Source organism: Stenella coeruleoalba (genome assembly GCF_951394435.1).
Source record: "Stenella coeruleoalba genome assembly, chromosome: 16".
NCBI classification, from domain to species: Eukaryota; Metazoa; Chordata; class Mammalia; order Artiodactyla; family Delphinidae; genus Stenella; species Stenella coeruleoalba.
This window is the reverse complement of record NC_137162.1, coordinates 31,877,399-31,898,376: the sequence shown is the minus strand read 5'-3', so window position 1 is coordinate 31,898,376 and position 20,978 is coordinate 31,877,399. Positions and strand designations below refer to the sequence as shown.

The window sequence follows — 20,978 nt, the reverse complement described above, 5'->3', positions numbered from 1 at the left end:
GTTGTGATTACCAAGTTGGTAGACCAGGTGAAATGCGAGAGCTATCACGTATCTTGACTTCAGCAAAGCATCTTTAAAAACTCTTGTGATTCACTTCTACATAAGTTAGTGAAGTAGTCAAGCAGCTTGTGCAAGGCTATGCCCATCTAGCCAGCTGAACAACTACCCCTACAGAATGTACATCACTCCCTCTGTGGGCCATCACTGTACTTTGTACACAGCCCTCTCACGGCACTTACTACACCTGACTGAGCTCCTGGTCTGTCCTCCTATTAGCCCAGGGGTCAGCACTCTAAGATGTGTACACTAGTGTCTCCAGTGGCTTGATGACGAGCTAGAGAAAGGTTACCGACAGCACAACACAGTTTTCGATTCTTCGCCACACCCTGTCCAATGTCTTCTCAACAATGACTTGACAAAAGACAGACTCAGGAGGCAGGCTCACCAACTCCCCAGACGGCACAAAACAGCAAAGAGGAGCTAACGTTATAGCCAGCAGAATCAAGATTCAAACGGTCCCGACAGCCCAGCATTCTGGGCCAAAAACAAAGCCTGTTGTGCAAGTACAGGCTGGGCGGGGGCAGTTCGAAACTTCCTCGAGTCCATGAGACCTGCCCTGGCAACCATCCACGTGAAACAGAGCTGGGTGCAGTCTCTGACCGCAAGGTTCTTCGGAGCTCACAGTGCCAAGAGTAAGGCAATCTTAAATGGCATCAAAAGTAGGACAGGGTCCAGTTCATGGAAGAAAATGGTAATACTCCCACTCTATCCCACAATGGTCAGGCCATGAGCGCAGGATTCAGCTAGGACACCACACTTTTAATTTTTTAGCGGGTTAAAATCACAGCATTTAAAAAGCACCCCGGGGCTTCCCTGGTGGCGCAGTGATTAGGAAGCCGCCTGCCAATGCAGGGGACATGGGTACGAGTCCTGGTCCAGGAAAATGCCCCATGCCGCAGAGCAACTAAGCCCGTGCGCCACAGCTACTGAGCCTGCGCTCTGAAGCCCATGAGCCACAGCTACTGAAGCCCGTGCGCCTAGAGCCTGTGCTCCCAACAAGAGAAGCCACCACAGTGAGAAGCCCGCGCAACACAAGAGTAGCCCCCACTCGCCGCAACCAGAGAAAAGCCCGTGCACAGCAACGAAGACCCAACACAGCCAAAAATTAAACTTATTTTAAAAATAAATAAAAAGCACCCAATAGGTTATAGTGAAAAATCTTTATTCCACCCAGTCTCCTCCTCAGAGGCAACCAACATTACCCATTTCTGTTGTACTCTTTCAAATGCACTGCATGTATATACAAGCAAATAAGCATATATTCTCCTCTTTCACTTAAAAAACATATCCTATAGAGTTCTACGCCAGTACCTGAGAAGCAGCCTCATTCTCTTCCACAGCCACAGGGTTCAAAAGCTTGGAGACCCTAGATTGATGAACATTTAGGTTATCCCAGTCTTTTGCTTCTGCAAATCATGTTGTAAGAAACAAACACATCATTTCTCACATATGCAGACATACCTGTAGAACAAATTCCAAAAACTGGAATTACAAGGACAAAAAGTGGCTGCATTTGTAGTTGCGACGGGTATTGTCAAATGGGACACTGCCTTTTAAAGAGAGTCATGGACAAAATGGGATTTCCCAAAAGAGGAGGCTAGAAATTACGCCCTAGAAGGAAAAGGCAAAGAGCCTTAGTGTGGAGAAATGAGAACCGTCACCTTCAAATACCCAGGGCCACCACCAGTAAGTTCCGTCCTTACTCACCACAGCCGGGACACATCCTCGGATACTTAAACTCATCATCCCACATGACTCTTACGACAGCCCTAAGGGATGGGCATTTTTACGCAGACAAGCAAACTGAGGCCAGAGTCCTCTTGCCAAAAGCCACAAAGCTGATAAGGGGCACAGCCAAGACTGAGACCAAACTGGGCAGCTCAACCGTCTGTGCTCCTCAGCCCCCCCAACTCCCGGCTGCAGACGTGAATCACACAAGCAGCTTCTGCAGAAGCTCCGCCTTCAGATTCTGACGCAGGACGCAGCACGTACAGGTTCTCTCAGGTGAATCCAATATGTAGTGAGGGCTGAGAACTACTGCCCTGGTCTACAGTAGCTCTCCAACAAGGGCAGGCATTGGACTCACCTGGAACCCTTTTAAAACAATTTTCAAGCCCCACCCCACCCCCGAGTTTCTGAGTCAGCAGTTCTGGGGTGGTGCTGAGGAGTTTGTATTTCTAGCAACTTCCCAGGTGATGCTGATGCAGCTGGCTCACGCTTTTAGAACTACTGCTCTGGAAGCAAGAGCTACCACTACTCCTTGTAATAGATAACAATTAACATTTTACAAGGCACGTCACCCCAGGGAACGTTCACTGCTTTGGAAGGTCCAATGGGATAATGTCCTCTGCAAAATGAAGTGAGAACAGACACTCAAGTGTCTTAGCCAAGTTCATACAGGTTGCAAGCGATACAAAACTTTCATTTCTTTCTTTCTTTTTTTTTTTAATAAATGTCTTTGCCTTGTACTGCTGACATCTAGTTCAATGCTCCTTCTACTATACGAATACCAGACTCCAGGAGGCAAGAACCTTGTCTATCTTGTTACTGAGACATGGTGCCCAAAGGAGGAAATTATAAGACGAGTTGATGACAACTCATATTAAAGAATTCTAATAATTAGAAGCATTCAAAAATAAAATGAACTGCCTCAGTGAATAGTGAGCTCCCCTTCCTTGGAGAGACACCAGCAGAAGCCAACAAGCCAAGGGACAGAAATGTCACAAAGCAATTCTACGTTCCAAGGGAACCTCCTTCACCTCTAACAATTTTTGCAAAGCTAAACTTTGATTCTCGTGCACCCCAGTAGAGAGGAGGTACTCTCTAAATCCTTCTTCAGTATGGGTCCACTAGCCTGCCAACAGCTTCACCACATAAATTTAGAGAAATTACTTCACTCCTGTGCCTCAGTTTCCCTGGACACAAAATGAAGGGGGCTCATCAGTCAGTCCCTGGGAATTATCTAACAAAATGACTGGCAAATAACAAACAACTAACAGAGGTACCAAAGTACTTAAAATGCCGACGACGTCTGCCTCTTCTCCTCTCTGCCAGTCTGCACTGCAACTAATCCTGCATTTAACTGGTATTTCCATGAAAATTAAACTTAATGAATATCCAAGGGCAAATTCAAAATCACACTGATTCCCCCCCTTTTAATTCCATGTCTTCACCAGTTTAATTACTGGTCTATCATATTTTTAAAATTCATTCTTCAAGCAGCCACCTATTGGGCACCCACTGTGGGCAGAGAATTGCACAAGAACCTCGGGGAATACAGGGGAGACTCACGCCGGCCCTGTCCTCTGGGGCAGCACACCTACGTTTACCACTTTTCACAGTTTCAGGACAGCTCTGGATTTCTTCCACCTGGGTAATGTGGAGGGCTTCACCAGAATTTACTAGTGTAAAATTCTGTGTTTACAGGTCAACCTTCACAAGGAAAACCACAGCACAGATTAACAGAATGAGAAGTGAGCCAAGATCTTAATTTTTAAGATCTAAAATCCTAGGTGCCAAGGTTTTATCTTTATGAAGGGACAAAATACAACGCCCTCACCTAAGACCATTTCTTTCACACCTGAGTGATATGAAGGGGTCAGGCTGAGAGCGGTTTTCAGGCAACAGCTTCGCAAAGTCACCAGCACTGTGGAATCTTAGGGGCTATTAGGAGATTTCTGAGGGGAAAGGATAAGAAACTGGGGAAGACTCCCAGCCAGCCATATAAAGCCCTAATTTACTTGCTTTGAACACTAAAAACTGTGTTTTCAGACACAATACCAAAAACAAGGGGAACACGCGTAGCAGCTATTAAAAAATTATGAGCCTCCCTTAATAACTTCACAAAGATGATCAGGATCGGAGGGGAAGCAAAGCGGAGATGCCGTTTGTCAAAGAGAAGGTGAAACCTGTGGCTCCATGTTAGACGATGCAAATGACCTCGTCAGAATGCAGGAGCCGAGGCAGAATGACTCAGAAAAGGGAAGCTGGGCAAACACTCCAAAGCCAGAGTTGAAAAGCTGAGATGGGTGTTTATTGCAATGATTCAGCTCATAAACAGATTCTGACGGTCACATTCAGGTGCATGTTAACAAGGCTTTTCTTCTTCAAGGAATATCAAAGCCAGCCTGCTGAACACTTCACAAGCACACACCGTCAAGAATTAGGACACCTAGGGCTTCCCTGGTGGCGCAGTGCTTGAGAGTCCGCCTGCCGATGCAGGGCACACGGGTTCGTGCTCCGGTCCGGGAGGATCCCACATGCCGCGGAGCGGCTGGGCCTGTGAGCCATGGTCGCTGAGCCTGCACGTCCGGAGCCTGTGCTCCGCAACGGGAGAGGCCACAGCAGTGAGTAGGCCCGCGCACCGCCAAAAAAAAAAAAAAAAAAAAAGAATTAGGACACCTAAACTATGGGCCAGTTTGCTGAAGGCATCAGACCTAGGATAAAACATCAAGTGAGCTAACATTTTATTTTTCCAGTTCCTGTGGTCATATATATGGCTGAGGAGATTAGGGCTGAAAGGATCAGAGGTTGAGATCATGTAGCCCAGCTCCCCAAACTCTAAGATGTCTAAGCATCAGCTGCAGTGCCTGTTAGAAGCAGAATCCCAGGACCCACACCCAAGAGTCTGACAGTATATGAATGGGGAGAGGAGCTACCCCCCACCCCTCCCCAGGACCCAGTATTTCAAGGAGCACCCTGTGACGTTCTAAGGCAGGTGGTCCCTAGGCCACTGCTTGAGAAAACTGACCTGGTCCAACAGCCATTTTTATAAATAAGTGAAAAAAGTAAAGCCCAGAGAGGTGATAGTACCTTCCTTGCCCAAGTCCAACTTCCTAAATCCAGGGCTGGCTCCACCAGGAAGAAATCCATAAGTATAAATAGATGCCACAGTTGCTGAAGGGCAGGGCCAACCCCTAGGGCAGCAGACAGCAAGCTAGCTTCTTAAACAGAGCTCTAGTCACCTCTGCCTGTGAGCATCTGCAGGGCAGGGACTGAGTCCCATTCATTTCTGCATCACCACTCATATAGCAGGCGCTCATGAGTTTGGTTATGGTCAGATGAAAGCTATTACCTACCTCTGCCTACAATGCCTTCCAAAAGGCTGGGCCACCTGGTACATTCCCCACCCAAGCCTTCCAGCCCCAGTTCAGGGGTCACCTCCTCTGAGAAATAACTGTCCTTCCCTCCTAACTCTCCCAGAGGACCCTGTACATGCCTGTTAGCACTTATCACCCAGCTTTGTAATTATCCTGTTTACCTAGGAGACTCCTCAAGGGCAATGATTTTGGTCTTTGAAACCTGGGCCCCAAGCTCAGCTTGCCAAGCAGAAGTTGCTCAACAAATGTTTACAAGGTGTTCAATAAATGGGAGGGGGCAGGAAGGATAAGAGGGAGAAACTAATTTTTTTCATCTTTTATTTATTTTTTTATTAGTCACCTATTTTTATATATATTAGTGTATACATGTCAATCCCAATCTCCCAGTTCATCCCACCCCCCCACCCCACCTCCTCGTCGTTTTCCCCCCTTGGTGTCCATACGTTTGTTCTCTACATCTGTGTCTCCATTTCTGCCTTGCACACAGGTTCATGTGTACCATTTTTCTAGAGTCCACATATATGCATTAATATATGATATTTGTTTTCCTGTTTCTGACTTCACTCTGTATGAGTCTCTAGGTCCATCCACGTCTCTACAAATGACCCAATTTCATTCCTTTTTATGGCTGAGTAATATTCCATTGTATATATGTACCACATCTTCTTTATCCATTCATCTGCCGATGGGCATTTAGGTTGCTTCCATGTCCTGGCTATTGTAAATAGTACTGCAACGAACATTCGGGTGCATGTGCCTTCTTGAATTATGGTTTTGGGAGAAGCTAATCTTAAATACCTTGCTGCAGACTCAAAACCCTAGGAAGCTGCAGATGTGCTTCCCTGGGGAAAAGAAAAACCCCTATTATTTCCTCTGTTCATGTTTGAAAAGTCAAGTCATTGTCTCTCCGGTGCTACCACCATCAGAGAGGTCTGTTGGCTGCACTTGGAAAGGGCCTCACCTGTCGATTTTCCCAAACCCACACACACCTGTGGTCCATCATCAACACATTGTCAGCTCCCTCCTCCCAGCATACCCACAGCTTCCAGAGCCCCCGGGGTCCTCCCACAGTAGCCATGGTCTGTACCTTCTGAACTGAGCCCAGGGCACTTATCTCTGCCCACTTCGTACTGTTGCCCTCTCCTCCTGGGCATCTGCGGACAATACTCCTCAAGGCACAGGCCAGGCAACACACCCAGGGAGGGACTCCAAACATCCAGAGCTTCAAAAGGAGGCTTTTCAGGCAAAGCTGATTTCTCCTTGAGGTGAGGCCACAGCCAGACACCCGCCCTCCACCGGCTGTGATGTGCCCCTGTGCTGGAGATGACTAACAGCTCACAACCTTAGAGCTGCACTAAGTTTACCACTTCAAGGGGACTACTCTGTGCTGATACCCTGACACTCTCACCTTTGCAAGTCCTGCCCAGCTGGCAAGGCTCGCCCCACCCTTTACCTCTCTGTTCCCTCTGCCTGGTGAGGTGCCAGCCAGGACCCCATTTCCTCTGAAAGGCTAAGTGACTTGCCCAAGGTCACACAGCACAAAAGTAGGACTGGGGGGAAAGTGAGGCTTTCACACTCAGACTCTGCAGCCAGCTCTCCTTCTCGCTGCCACACTGTCCACCACTGACCCACCGTCTCGAGAACCCAGGGTGGTTTTCCTACCCTCTCAGTCAGGGCCTTCCATTTTCCAATCTAACAAAGCTTTGGGCTCCTTGGAGAGTTTTTCCTATTCACATTTTAGCTGCTATATAACAAAACCAGACTTCCTGTTTCTTTCTTGTGTTTATTATGCTCAGGGTATTTTTCCTAGTGCCCTGAGAATTATTCCCACAGGAAACATTCAGCTCCTCTGGAACTGTTTTGACACTAAAACCCCTTTCCCTGAGAACTTTCCTTATGGGGCATAACCAGGCTGGCAGCGGCTGAGAAGACGCAGTGTGGAGGGGGGAGCACCGACTTCGAGGGAGGGTGTCAACCATCCTGGCTCCACCACCAAACTGTGCGACCCACCAGTCAGCTTCACCTTCTTGAGCCTCAGTTTCCCCATCCGGAAAATATAGATAATAAAGCCTAACTGAAGAGGTTGTTGCCAAGATTCAAGATCACGTAGCTACTACACCTAGCACAGGGGCTGACAGGCTATTCCCCCCAAACTGGAGCTATTTTTTCAACTGCTTTTGGGCACACGGATGTGGGGGAAGCACAATATATCGTTTTTTTGTGCCCAGAGAATTCTTCCCATAGGCCTCCAGCCGTGAATAATTGCAGTCGGAGGAGAAATCAGAAATGAAGGAGGCTGCTTTGACACCTCAGGAAAGCAAAAAAGGATGATGACTGCTCTCCTAGGGCTAAAAAGGCCTCTCAAACACCCCAGTTCCCTCACTCCCAACCCACAACCTTCTGGCGGCGTGTTATCTCCAAGTCCCTGGAGTTCAGTGAGTCTCATTTCCTCATCTGCAGGACAGAGAGAACCTTACCAACAGCCCCAGCCCTTCAGGATGACGTCAGGCAATGTTTCTCAGCCTGTGGTCTGCAAACCACCTGTGCACTGGGCCCTGGTGGTTGCCTCCCCAGCCCCTAGTCCCCGGTCCTTCTTCCTTCCTAACAGACCCTCCACTTTGTCCAGGTACCCAGCCCTGCTCCAGATGACTCCAGAAGTGCGGCTGCCTCCTGGTGAACAGTGATTGGCCTGGGGTGATCATGGGACCCAGCTCCAGCCAAGGAGGCACCGTGGAAGGTGCTGGAGGTGCCTCAGATGCCTGAGAGAGGGCCGGGAATTGATCTATGTCCTTCTTCCTCTGGATGTGGTTGCGTCTGACTAAAATGTTTGGAAATGCTGCAGCCGTCTTATCCCCAGCCTGCAGATGAAGCCAGCACCCAAGATGGCAGAGATGGGAAGAACTCGGGGCTCTGTTGACATCACGGAGCCACTGAATTAACCCCAAAGCCCACCCAACCTCTGGATTCAGAATCGCCCCCACTGCACAGCTCCGGCGGGAGGGGGGCATAATCCACAGTGCAGGCCACATGAATGGCGGGTCGTGGAGTTGAGTAGGGCACCACTCCTGTTTGAGAGATGATGAGTTTCCCTACTGCTGGCCAATCTGAGTTGGAGTTTGTTACAAGCAGCTGAAGATATTCAGACAACCTGTACAAACCTAGGGGACAGTGTTGAAAATACAGATTCTTGGGTCCCACCAGGGAGGAATATGCATTTTTAACAAGTACCCCAAGTGATTCTGATGCTCCCCAAAGCAGAAGAACCACTGCTTTAATGGAATGTAAGAGACGCAGTGCAGGGCCAGGCACACAGGCAAACTCTGTCAGTCCAAAATGGACTAACCAGAGAAACGCTGGCCCGGCTTCCTATTTCCTGTGCAAAGCTACTGCAGAAAGAACAAAGGAGGCAAGAGAGGGGAGGATGAGTTGTCAACCAAACCTTACCTCTTCCCACGAAAGGCTGCTCGGCACAGTTTCAGGGAAACGTCTGCTACCATTCTGCCAGAACCCTCTCCTGTGACAATCCGCCTCTCTTGGTTTCCTCTGCAGCAGCAGCTGGAGCCATTACCTGGATCTTCTTTCAGTGCCAAGCACAGCACACAGCATAGCGGCTCACGGCCACACGGCCCGTCATCCCCGCTCTCCCAGTGGCCCTTTCAACTTTATTAAAGGTCATCTTCCTGGCCTGGCCATCTCTTATCACGCACGGACCACCCCCTGTGGCACCAGGAAACTTCAAGGGAAGCTGGATTTATTAGAAGATAAAAGAAGGAGCTGGCTGAGGCACCAGGCTGATTCCTGAAAGTATTGTTTCCTAAATGTCAGAGGTGCAGTGTCCTTAGGGGTTGGACCCTAACCCCCCTCCTTCCAAGGGGGAAACCAAGACCAAAGAGGGGGTGGGACTTGGGGCTCCATTCACACAGCTCTTCCTCTTCAGCATCAGTCAGTCATGGCAATGGTAACGGGTGGAGTGGGGACAGAGACCGCTTAGTGTGGAAAAAAAAAAAAAGACTGACGGGAGGGGCAGGCACTAATTTAGAGAGACCTTTGAGGATACCAGTTGTCTAGATAAACCACGAAGGCCATGGGCAGCGAAGAACATCTCACCTACCCTTTTTCATGTTAGGATCCTTGAGGCTAATTAATCTGGGCCTCTTTTTTCAGTTAATAAATACCTGAGTGGCTGTTGAATGCAGAGCACTACACCAGGGGTCGAAGTGACAGGAGAAGGGTTCCAGAGCTGAGGAGAACATGAAGGACCTCAGTGTACCAGTGAAGATAAGGCAAATACTTACAGTAGAAAGTAAAAAGCAAGTCCCATTAGGGGAAGTGTCTTCAGAAAGCCTCGCCAACTCCCCCACGCTCAACAGTAAACAGGCATCCGTCTCCCTGTGCTTCCCCACAAGCTGAGCAATGATGCTGCTGCGATCTGCAGCTACGACACTGAACTGTAATCGCCTGTTCGTTCATCTGTCTCTCTCTGTCTCCGACAACAAGGGACTCATCATCTGGTTCATCTCTAGCACAGGTCCTGGCACAGGAAACACTCGGTAAAGGCTGCTTCACGAAATGGATAAATGGATGGATGGATGGATGGGTGGGTGGACGGACAATGGATGGGTAAGCGGAGGCACAGGGATGCCAAAGAGTTCTGGCCAGGGAATCAGGGAAGGATTCATGAGGGGCTGAGGTATGTGAGCTGGATCTTGAAGCATTTAGGCAACTGGAGATGCAGGGAGGACCCATTTCATCCAAAGTGCCTAACACCATCTTAGGCATAAAGCTGGTGCTTAATAAATGCTTCCTGGATGAGTTTACTACGGAACTGGCTTTCCTAGTGAAGGAAGCTGGCTTCATTTCCCACAGCCTTTTGTTTCTCCCTAGGTAAACAGAAGCAACTCTTAAACAGCAGTTAAATTGATAAACCAAGGGAAAGGTCACTGCCTCCCAGTCTCTACAAACACTCCTATCCAAAGACTCCAATCCAAAGTTTAACAGAATGAGGAAACTCCATTTCTGCTGATAAGGAGTTTTCCAGGACATACTGTTAAGTGACAAAGGCAATGTATATCACCTCCCTTATATATCTATCTGCATATAGAAATATTGGAAGGACTACATAAGAGACTAAAAAGAAATAATAATCTTTAGGGGAATCTAATCTTTAGGGGAATAAATCATTTATCACGTAAACTGGGGTACTTTTGAGCATGAAAGAAGGTGTTACTGATAATTCACTGGGACAGAGAACGTAAACTAGGACTGTCGTGGGCAACTGGAATGTATATTCAGCCCACCTAATGGGGACCAGGTTGGGGGAGGAAGGGAAGTGGACACGGCAGGGGTGAGAATGAAAATTTTCAATGCACACATTTTCACAGTGTTTTGAATTCTGAACCATGTGTATGTAGCAACCATTTAAAAATGTAATCACCTTTTTAATGGGGGGAAAAAGGCTAAAGAATTTAGCCTTCCAAGTCTCTTGGACAAAGGAAGCTCATGCGGGGGCACCATCGAACAACCACCCTGTAAAGCACCCCTAGAGATTAAATGAAATCATTGCTCACAGCACAACCATCTTGCAGCAGACAAGAAAACAACCCTGAGAGAAGAGAGCCACGCATGGCCTAAAAAGGCTTTGACTCCTCGTGAGGCCAGCTGAGATGGGGAACACGGGGGGGAATATAAACAGTGTGACAGACAAAAAGCAGTTCAGGTTTTACACAATCATGGCAACAAAGTGAGATTGATTTGGGACTGAATTAAGCTCTTTATATTGTTTCTACTTAAAAAGGAAATGTATTGACTACAGTCCTCCTCACAGATTTATCTTCCCTGACATCAGGCACATTCATAACCTATTTTAAATTCCAAGGAACAATGCTGTGAATACCAGTCTGTTGCACCAGAATGTTTTAGAGGCTGGGAAGAAGCTTCTCTGACTTTTAATTGCTCAGGAAACGGGCGCAATGTAGATTTTCTTACCAGTCCTAACTTCCGGTTAGAAAACCACTTATCCAGGATGCAGGTCTACCTTTGGAAGAGCCGCTTTGGAGTAATCTTAGGGACCATGTGTGGTGTCACTTCGGCTTTTCGTCTCTTTTGTAACCATCTCCTCCTTTCAGGTGTCACCACAACTCCTCAGGCTCAGGCCTAAATTACCTGGACTCGAGGTGTCTCTTCCCCAGCCTCCAGGCTCCACCAAGTACCATGGGCACTGACCTCCCCAAGGCCCGCCTGAACGCGTCCCACCCAGGGCTCCCCACAGCCTTTAGGATACCAGGACCATATGACTATCATCCAGACAGGGACATTTGAGAGTGAAAGAGGGCTCTATTAATAATCACACTGGGGCAACAGGCAAAGCCACCCTGGGAAACTGGAAGGTGAGGTCATCAACTATAGCATAAATAAGCTTGAATTCAAGACTCCCCACCCTCTGGCCTCAACTCATCTTTCCAGTCTTTCTGCATCCTGCATGGTCCAATCCCAAAGGACCTGCAGTTACCCAGCATGCCCTGGGCTTTGCTATCCCTGTGCATTTGCTCACACCATTTCTTCCCCTGCTCTACCCCACCCCTGGCCAGAGCCCCATCTATGTAGGTCTAACTTCTACACTTCCTCCAAAATCCAAGTCAAATGTTGCCACTCTTTACTGCATTCATTCAACAAATATTTACTGACTGCTCATTATGTGTTAGGCACATAGTGAAGAAGACTGAAACAATTCCACCTCTTATGGAACTTTGGGGTGTGTGTGTGTGTGTGTACACAATTGCGATAGCAGGTACTAAGGATGGACACCGGGCAATATGCTGGAGGCCACCCTGTTAAGGTTTTGTACAGACACACCTACAGCCCCACAAGGCTGTGGGCTCCTTGAAGGCTATGCCCAAGAGACCCATCTTAGAGCCCTGCTGGACCCATCACACACCCCTAGATACAGCAGGCACTCAACAAACATTTGCTGAGTAAAGAATTAATATTAAAGAAGTTTATTTATTTAGTCTGGAGACAGTTTCCTAACAAGGAGTTCCAAGTTCTCCACGAATCTGTATAGGATCAAAGGGGAACCTGAATTTCCATCAACCTTAGAGAAACACGCCACATCCGACAGCTGTGCCTCTCATTCCACACTGATACTGCAAGGGAGCTAAGGTCACCCTGGTTCAATACTCCACTGTTTCTCCAGAGGTTAACTGACTCACCCAAGTCCTGCGATGTGCAGATAAAACTGCTCAGAGAAGCTTAAGTAAAGGCCATGGGTCCCTAGTCTTTCCCAGATGTGTTTGCAGTTCTGCCCTAAGTGGCCCTGGGCAGACGAGAGTTAGATTAAACAGTAACTAGTAACAAAGGAGTCTGGCAAGAGGCACAGTCACATCCAAGTGCATCTGCAACACAGGCACCCCTTTCTCAGACGTATCGATGGCGAGTAGTCGTAGCAATAATTTAATAAAAGCATTTTATGAAGGAAAAAAATAGACAATTAGCTGGATCTGAGTTCTTATTTCAATTACACCCAGAGAAACAGCTGAATGGGTTCTCAGAGGCCCGGACTGGACCCCACCCACCTCTCACCTGCTGCGGCTCATCCGCAGCCCTGGGTCACCCTGGCCTGTCAGCCTTGCTGGAATGTTTCCTCAAGGCCTGCACCCACCACGCCGGCCCCTCGGGGCTCAGTCAGTGAGGAATCCAAACTGCAAACATCCATTAAGGTACAACACAAGTCCCTGGAGGTAAGGGAACAACTCAAGTTCTTCAGGTGGGCTTTCCAGATGGCTTTCCACTAGCCCTGTGCCTGAGGTGAAGGTACAAGGTCAGGGGTTCTCAACCTCAGCCCACTGACATCTGGCGTGGGATAACGCTTGGTTGTGGAGTTGTCCTGCATTGTCAGATGTGCAGGAGCAGGCTGGCCTCCACCCACCAGATGCCAGTGGCACCCCCTACACTGTGACAAGCAAAATAACTCCAGACATTGCCAAATGTTCTGTAGGGGTAAAACTGCCTCGGCTGAGAACCATGCCTAAAGGGCGCCCCCCCGCCAAAATGTGCTATTCTATACATCCCCAAATGCTCAAGGCATCTGCAGCTCCCAGTCCTATAAAACACCTTAAGGGTTAAAGGCAGAGCTTTTGATCAGATGGATCATGGTTGGAGTCCTGGCTCTACCTCTTACTAACTCTGCAACGTGAGGTAGGTCACTTAGCCTCTTTAAGCCTCAGTTCCTTCACCTGTAAAATGGGAACAATAAAACAGCACCTATCTCATGGGGAGGCCGTGGTAGTTACATAAAATGACGCGTAAAGATTGCCTGACACAGTGAGGATTCAATAAATGTTAGTGATTATTTACAGGCTGGAAAATTCCTTTTAGCCAAGCCTAGAGTTTAGTCTTCTATTTCTGTGGCTTCTGATCTTCCCCCTCCTTCCTATGCCCTTTCCACCTGATAAATGCCTTTGGTCTCAACCTTTGGTCTTAAGGAATCTTTCCTGCAGGTTCAAAGGCATCTGAGGTTAAAGTGAGGGAAAGAAAACACACACACACACACACACACACACACACACACACACACACAGAACCTTTCAGCTCCAACCCTACCCAGACCAGCTCTCCAGACAAAGGCTTCCATTGTTGTCTAAAAACAAACTTTTCCACAGGGAGGCTTTAAAAAAGCCATAAAAATCTCGAAGTCTCCAGATTCTAGTTCTCATCACCATCCTGCCCCTGACCTTGGCATATCCCTTCACTTTCGGGGCCTCAGTTTCCTAATCTGTAAAATGAGGGATTGAGACCCTGATCAGCTCCAAGACACTGCGCTGTACTGGAATGCTGCAGCACGGAGGGCAGCTGGACCACACTTTAAGTAAGTGCTTAACTATAAGGGTCATAAAGACAAATCATTCCCCTTTTTCCCTACATTGCCCTGAGAGCCAGTAGAACATAGTATCTGCAGAATACAGAAATGGGTCTCTGTTGCCATTGGAGTCAGAGGTCTGAGTAAAGTGAAACCCTGCACTGCTGAGACCTTAGGCAAATTAGTTCATCTCTCTAATCCTGTTGCCTTATCTGTAAAATGGGATAATAGAGGCAGAAATGATGTAAAGATTATGAGACAAAGATCATGAAACCAGCCGGCACAGAGCTGGTGTACACACTAGGTATTCAAAAAACATGTGCCTGGGGCTTCCCTGGTGGCGCAGTGGTTAAGAATCTGCCTGCTGAGCAGGGGACACGGGTTCGAGCCCTAGTCTGGGAAGATTCCACGTGCTGCGGAGCAACTAAGCCCGTGTGCCACAACTACTGAGCCTGAGCTCTAGAGACCGTGAGCCACAACTACTGAGCCCGTGTGCCACAACTACTGAAGCCCACGCACCTACAGCCCATGCTCCACAACAAGAGAAGCCACCGCAATGAGAAGCCTGCGCACCGCAACAAAGAGTAGCCCCTGCTCACCGCAACTAGAGAAAGCCCGCGCGCAGCAACAAAGACCCAATGCAGCCAAACATAAATAAATAAATAAATTTATTTTTTAAAAAAACAAAAAACATGTGCCCTCCTTTCTGGACTCTCCATCTGAAGTCTTATACTGTAACTCCATGTCAATCTCCTCTTCTGGAAAGTCCTTCCTTCTCTCCTTTCCCAAGGCTCTGTCCAAGCCCTCCTCTGTCAGGAAGGCTTCTCTGCACAGACTCTGTTCCTAAAGGTCCAAGGCCAGAGTCTCCCAAAGGCTGGCTTGGGGAGTGGGGTGGGAGGGGCAGGTGGAGAGAAGGAGGGGCAGGAGTTCACTAACAACCAGTTCCCTGCCCAGAGAATTTCCTTTTTGTGAATCCAGGACGATTAACCCCTCCCCTGCTCCACCCCCGAATGGAGCGGTGACCTCAACACTGTCCAGGCTTGGCCGTTATACACTCCTTATGTCAGAGTCTCATAAGCACCCTGAGAGGGCAGGTGAGTCTGGATGGTCTTCTCCCCACAACTTCTCATCCAACCTGGTCACCCAGAGACCCTCCCCCACCCCCGCTACCCGCTCCAGGAAGACAAAAACCTGCGGTTTCTTCTCTCTTCTCTGTGGGGCGGCCTCACAAATTCACAGATCTCCAGACCAGACCCTTCCCCTTGTCCAAACCCTAGGACTGAAATGACTCTGCTGTCTGAGATGAGCTGGAACCATAGGGTAGAGGTGCCTACTGACCAAAAAAAAAAGCGCAGGAGATCAGGGAATTGGCCCAAGATCTCTCAGCTAGTTCAGAGTCAGGGCTGGGTTAGAACAGGGGTCTCTGGGCTCTCTAGACACATGAAGCCTCTGCCCACACCCTCCTTCTCACCAGCCAGGTCCCCTGCTGTCCCAAGCATCACCATCTCCCAGGCAGGGAAGCCCACAGTCACCTCCACCTCTCCCCTTGCCTCGAGTCTCCTTCTTATCACCAAGACAAGTAACTCTTCAGTGATAAGGGGCCACTGTCTGGTCCCTATCACCTTGGGACAAGGACAGCAAGCCTTTTTCATGCCACTCTCCCATTCAACAACCTGCCACGGCTCCTCTGTCCCACTGGATCAAACCTCTCCTGCCCTACACGCCCGACCCCCAGGCACCGCCTTCACCAGCTCTGGCCCACCTGGCCTTACCCTGCTCCCCTACACGCCCCTAACCCTCTCTCCTGGATGTTCTCCTCTCAGCTCTCTCCCCAGACTCTGGCCCATATCACTTCCCTCCTTGGCAAGTCTTCCCTCCCTGGCTTTCTCCCTATCCTGTTGCCCTTCAAGCCCCCCTCTCCAGACTTGAGGGCCTCAGGCTGGCATCCTCCTGGCCCCTGTTGTCACCACGCTTCTGAGCTATCTGAGCTTTATCTCCTCACCAAACCACAAAGAGCCACCCAACAACCTGGCCACATTCCTTCCAGCTCCAGCCTCAGCCTGGCATTCACTCCACAAACATTATCCGAGTGCCTCTAAGGTGCCAGAAAGTGCTTGTCCTCGCTCTTGAAACCCTCCTTACCCTTCAAGGCACCGCTGAGACACCACCTGCTCTGTGACTCCCTCCCCTATCCACCTTCCCCCTCCACCCCCAGGAGTCTTCCTATCTTCACCTTAGGATCTCCTAGTTGTCCTCGAGCCCATGTGCCACTCCCCCCACCCCGTGTCCTCCCTAAGATCCAGACCTTCTCTTCCTTACTCCTGGCTGGGCCCCGTACGATACCCATACCAAGAAGATGCCCAGTGAACAGCCTTCACAGGGAACTGAAGCATAATCTGTCCAGCAGGCCAGTCTGGGCTCCTGGGTGGCCTCAAGCTCCATTCATCCAAGTGACCTCTTACTGTTCCCCCAAGATTGGATTTGGGCCCAGAATGAGTCAAATGACCTCTTATCATTCTTCCAAAATTAGGCTTTCCTCTTTAATTACACCTTATCTAGCCACACTATGTAGATTCCAATTACATAATTACTTCAAGCCCTGGGACTTAAAAAGAAAGAAGCGTGTAGGATTACACAGGTAAGTGAACACATCAAATATGCATACTCACATATACCATGAGCCACTTTCTTGTTCATATACAACTTTTTGTTTGTTTGTTTGGCGGTACACGGGCCTCTCACTGCTGTGGCCTCTCCCGGTGCGGAGCACAGGCTCCGGATGCGCAGGCTCACGGGCCCAGCCGCTCCGCGGCATGCGGGATCCTCCCGGACCGGGGCACAAACCTGTGTCCCCTGCATCGGCAGGCGGACCCTCAACCACTGCGCCACCAGGGAAGCCCCATATACAACTTTTTAACCCAGAAAATATAGCCCACGGTGGGTGGGGCTGGGGTGTCTAAATCACATTAAGGTAAAAATCTCCCCGGGTAGATGAAGGAGAATGTCATGGAGAAGCCAGACCCTGACAGGGGTTCTGAAAGAGGCTGGAAATCAGTCCCCAGCTCTCTCCCCTTCCCCTCCTGCAATGAAGAGAAGGGGGCTGTGTGGCCTTCGGCATGGGAGATTTTTGGAAGCATAACTAGGCCTGAGCCCTCCTAAGCAAAATGCCCGCCCTCTTCTGAACTCCAGGTTCTCTCTCTCTCCTAAGGCACATCTGCACAGCTCTAGTAGAAGACCCCACTAGACTGTGTCCACCCTGCAGACAGGGGCCCCGTCTCACCCATTCTGGTATTCCCAATTCTCAATCCCCGCCCCCCACCGACACCAGGAGGGGCGTCCAGCAGGCCCTCATCCTGTCTTATACTCCAGCCTTATTGAAGCCTCTGCCCTTCTCACGCCACCCTGCCTTCAGCAGGAACGCCCTCCTCCGGGCTGGGTCCAGCTCCCCTCCTGTGTGGCCCCCACGGCCCCCTGTACTTGCCCTAACTTACCGCTCATCACGCTTTGGCATAAAAACTCTTCCACGTGCCTATCTCTCCCTTCAGACCAGTGGTCACCAAACTTTTTGATCATACCTTCCTATCAGTAAAATCACTTTGAGCACATTTACTGATAATGATAAAATCTGGACTACTATCAATATAAATAGGAAAGCTACATCTTTCTTCTATTTGAGTTAAAGAATAAATAGAACTTTAACAGATAATGTTTCCTCTCAATAGCGACCTTGAGAACTCACCCACTGCTCTAGGCCAGGAATTCTGTGAGGACAGAAGGAGTTTGATTCCCTCTGTATTCCCAGAATCTGGGACAGACCTGAAAACTTAGTAAATGAATTCATTTGCTCCACACACAGGGAGCACCTCCTGTGGGCCAGGCACATGCTAGGTAGGCACTGGGCATAGAATGCCTGGCTGCTTGCCTCACGGATCCTACAGACTGTTGGGTAGGCAGACAAACAGGACTGGCCAAACAAGTGTACCAAAGCGGCTGACACAAACGCTGTGCAGAATGCTCTGTCCAAAACCAATGAATCAGGACAGCCTCAAACACGGGGGTTTAATCTGCTCTGGGGGGTCCGAGAAAGCTTCCCCAGGAATATGCTGCTTCAGCTGAGACCTGAAGGATGAGCAGAGCTAACTAGGTGAGGGAGGAAAGAGCACTCCAGGCTAAGGAAACTGCATGGACAGAAGTCCTGAGGCCGGACAGAGAAGCCTAAGTGTCACGGACTAACAGAGGCCAATAAAACAAAATGAATGAACAAGCTCCAAGTTCCTCTCCTCCCCTTTACTCCTCTCTACTTATCAAAACAGACTGCCCCCCAGTTCCTGCCTCTGAAGGGGTCACTCAGCCCTGCTACATGCCCAGCCACCGAGCCAAGCAAAGCAGGTGGGCTCTCTTGCCTCCCAGCCAGTCCTGCCAGTGGCAGGCTCCCCCCCGCCTCCCCCCAACTCCCCCACCCCTCCTCTGCTTCTTAGGAGCCCAAAAGCCACAGGAAGACACTCCTGAAAACCATGCATGTTGCCATGGGCACCACCAATCAAAGGCTCCTGGGCAGTTTAATTTTTTAAAGAGAGTGTTAAATATTTTACATCTTCTAACAGCATGGCTTCTTCCTTGCCTACAATAGAAGGAAAACCCTATACTCCTTGAACTAAGGATTTATGCAAAATAAATGCCAATCTGCAAGACAGTCCAAGGAGGTGCGTACCCACGGTCAAGGGCATCCTCTGGGTGCTCTGGTTGCCCAGGTGTATGTTCCTTGCGAGAGCAACCTGGACACTCCAAAACCACAGCCACAAAACCTCTTCCCTACTGGAGCTCTTTTGACCCCAAGAAGGGAAAATTATTTACAATGATGCTTCAGGTGAGTGTTTAAATAGCCCATGACTTTAATAATTAAAGATAAAACCAAGACTGTGGGTTGTAATGCAGGCTGGCGGGCTGTGGAGCCTCCTGCTGCAGCAGCTGTCTCGAAGAGGAGCCGTATCTTCTATCAGTGCCCAGGCATGACTAACATTTCCCAGGTCCTAGGGGGGTCCTCGCCCCCTCACACCTGCCGGTGCTGGCTCACTAATGCACCAGGTCCAACTAAAGGCCCCACAAAGCAAAAGTGAAATAGTCCTAAAAGGCCTGAGACCGTCTTGGCCCAGGCTCATGGGCCTGGCAGCCTAATCTTCAGCAACCCACCACAAAACCCTGCGGAGGCCCTGGGCTCCCTCAAGCCCCAGCTTTCTCCAGCTGCTCTATTTTCTGCCCCTGTTGGGATTTTGCTTTCTCTGGAGCCTGATTCATTCTGTCCTGCTTAAAGCAGCCCAGCTCCTACTTTTGCCTTGACTCCTCCCTCGAGATACCTGGCCCGCTCTCAAGCCCACTGCCCGGGCCACTGGGGCAGCAACTCATATCTCCCCAATCCAATTCCAGCCTTTCTTACCTCATCCCTGCCTTCCAGATCCTGCCTGCTGTGCGCACTGTCTATAAAGAGAGGCCCAAGCACAGACGGGTCAGCAGTATGTATGCTAGAGCAGCCTTGCAAAGACCCCCGAATAGCGACGTACCGTGAAAATGTTCCCATTTTCTCTCCTGTTAGTTTGTTATCAGCAGCTACAACCCCTGACCATCATTCTGTGTTTGTGGGAAACAGTCACCCAACACTGGATCTGCACTGACTAAAGACCAACTCTGAGTGGAGAACAACCTGCAAATGAACTGTCTATTTTTTTACACATCAGACAAGGGAACTGCTCACGTGCACAGCCTCCAGGTTCCATACACATTCCAGGGACTGGCAGTGACTGTTAGGATTTCACATGGTATGTCCAGTGACTTCATACTGGGAGACCAAGCTCAAAGGTGGGCCTGTGGGCAGGTGTTAATAATCGATGTATAAGGCATGATACAAACGAGTAATGAGTTTCCGCGTCCCCACCCATTTCTATTACAACTGCCATGAGCTAGAACATCCCCACGATGCTGAAAAGTCAAGGCCCAAATGGGAATGAGATCGGCAGAGCAAGGTACAGGTTAAGGTACGGTAGTCAGTATTCCTGCTCATTGGTATTGAAACTCAGGCAGCACTTTTACGGCACGTTGAGAATCCAGGTTGCCAGGAACAGACTGCTCACAGGTCATTCCTGGGTCGATCATTACTACACGCCTGACTTCTCAGGTCCACCACTGGCCTTTCTCTACTACCTGCCACATGGGTTATGCATGTCTAGCGTGTCCTCACTACCCCCACGCCCCACATACTTTGCCACACTATAACCTTCCTACTCAAAACCCAAAACAAACTTGAACGCCTGCCAGGGAAGAGCCCAGCCCTCAGGGTGTTAATGAGGAAATAAACTCCAGGAGGGCGGGGCCTATGTCTACATTGCTCATCAGCATTTGTTTAACAAGTGAAATGAGACTGTGGTTATTGAAGCACTTCTTAAACAAAAGTTCCACGTGCAGGCAGGGATTCACCTCTCAAACGGGGCACCATCTCGTCCCTGGGGCTGACAGCAGAGCTCTCTTTCTCTTCACCCAGCAAAATGGGCACCTCTGGAACACGAAGCTACATTACATGGACCTGCTTGCAGGACTGAGCAATCGTGGGAATGCAAATCACCAAGGGATAGAAACCGCTAAGAAAAGACCAGGATCCCTTCTCTCTGCTGCACTTCTCTGGCACATCCCTCTGCTCCACAGGGGTAATGACAAACATCTCTGACCTCATCCTTCCAAGGTGGAGATGTCAGGGGTCGGGGGGAGAGGGGAGGAATGTTTGGGGACCAGAGAAATGGCTGTGGGTAGAGGCAGACCAGGAGGAAGGAGACATCAAAAGGATTCTTGTTTCGAGTACCAGTCACCAGTACTGGAGCTGGGACGGCTTCAGGAACACACTGGCATTTTCACATCAGCTCACGTGACCGAAGCAGCCCCTGGCTTAGACGTACTCAGTTATGTGTCCCTCTCCAGGT

At 49.4% G+C, this 20,978-nt stretch overlaps 1 protein-coding gene across 14 annotated transcripts in view; it reads right to left on the bottom strand.

The window, feature by feature from the left end:
- Positions 1 to 20,978, bottom strand: part of SORBS1 (sorbin and SH3 domain containing 1) — a 238,976-nt gene that overhangs the window by 206,210 nt on the left and 11,788 nt on the right. The window contains exon 2 of one of the 14 annotated variants that reach the window (XM_079899517.1): positions 1,372 to 1,426. The exons of 12 other annotated variants lie outside the window; for them this stretch is intronic. The gene's annotated coding sequence lies outside the window, so the exon portion shown is untranslated. Of the gene's footprint in view, positions 1 to 1,371; positions 1,873 to 20,978 lie in introns of those variants that run through there. One more of the 14 variants, XM_079899515.1, reaches the window with a different exon arrangement.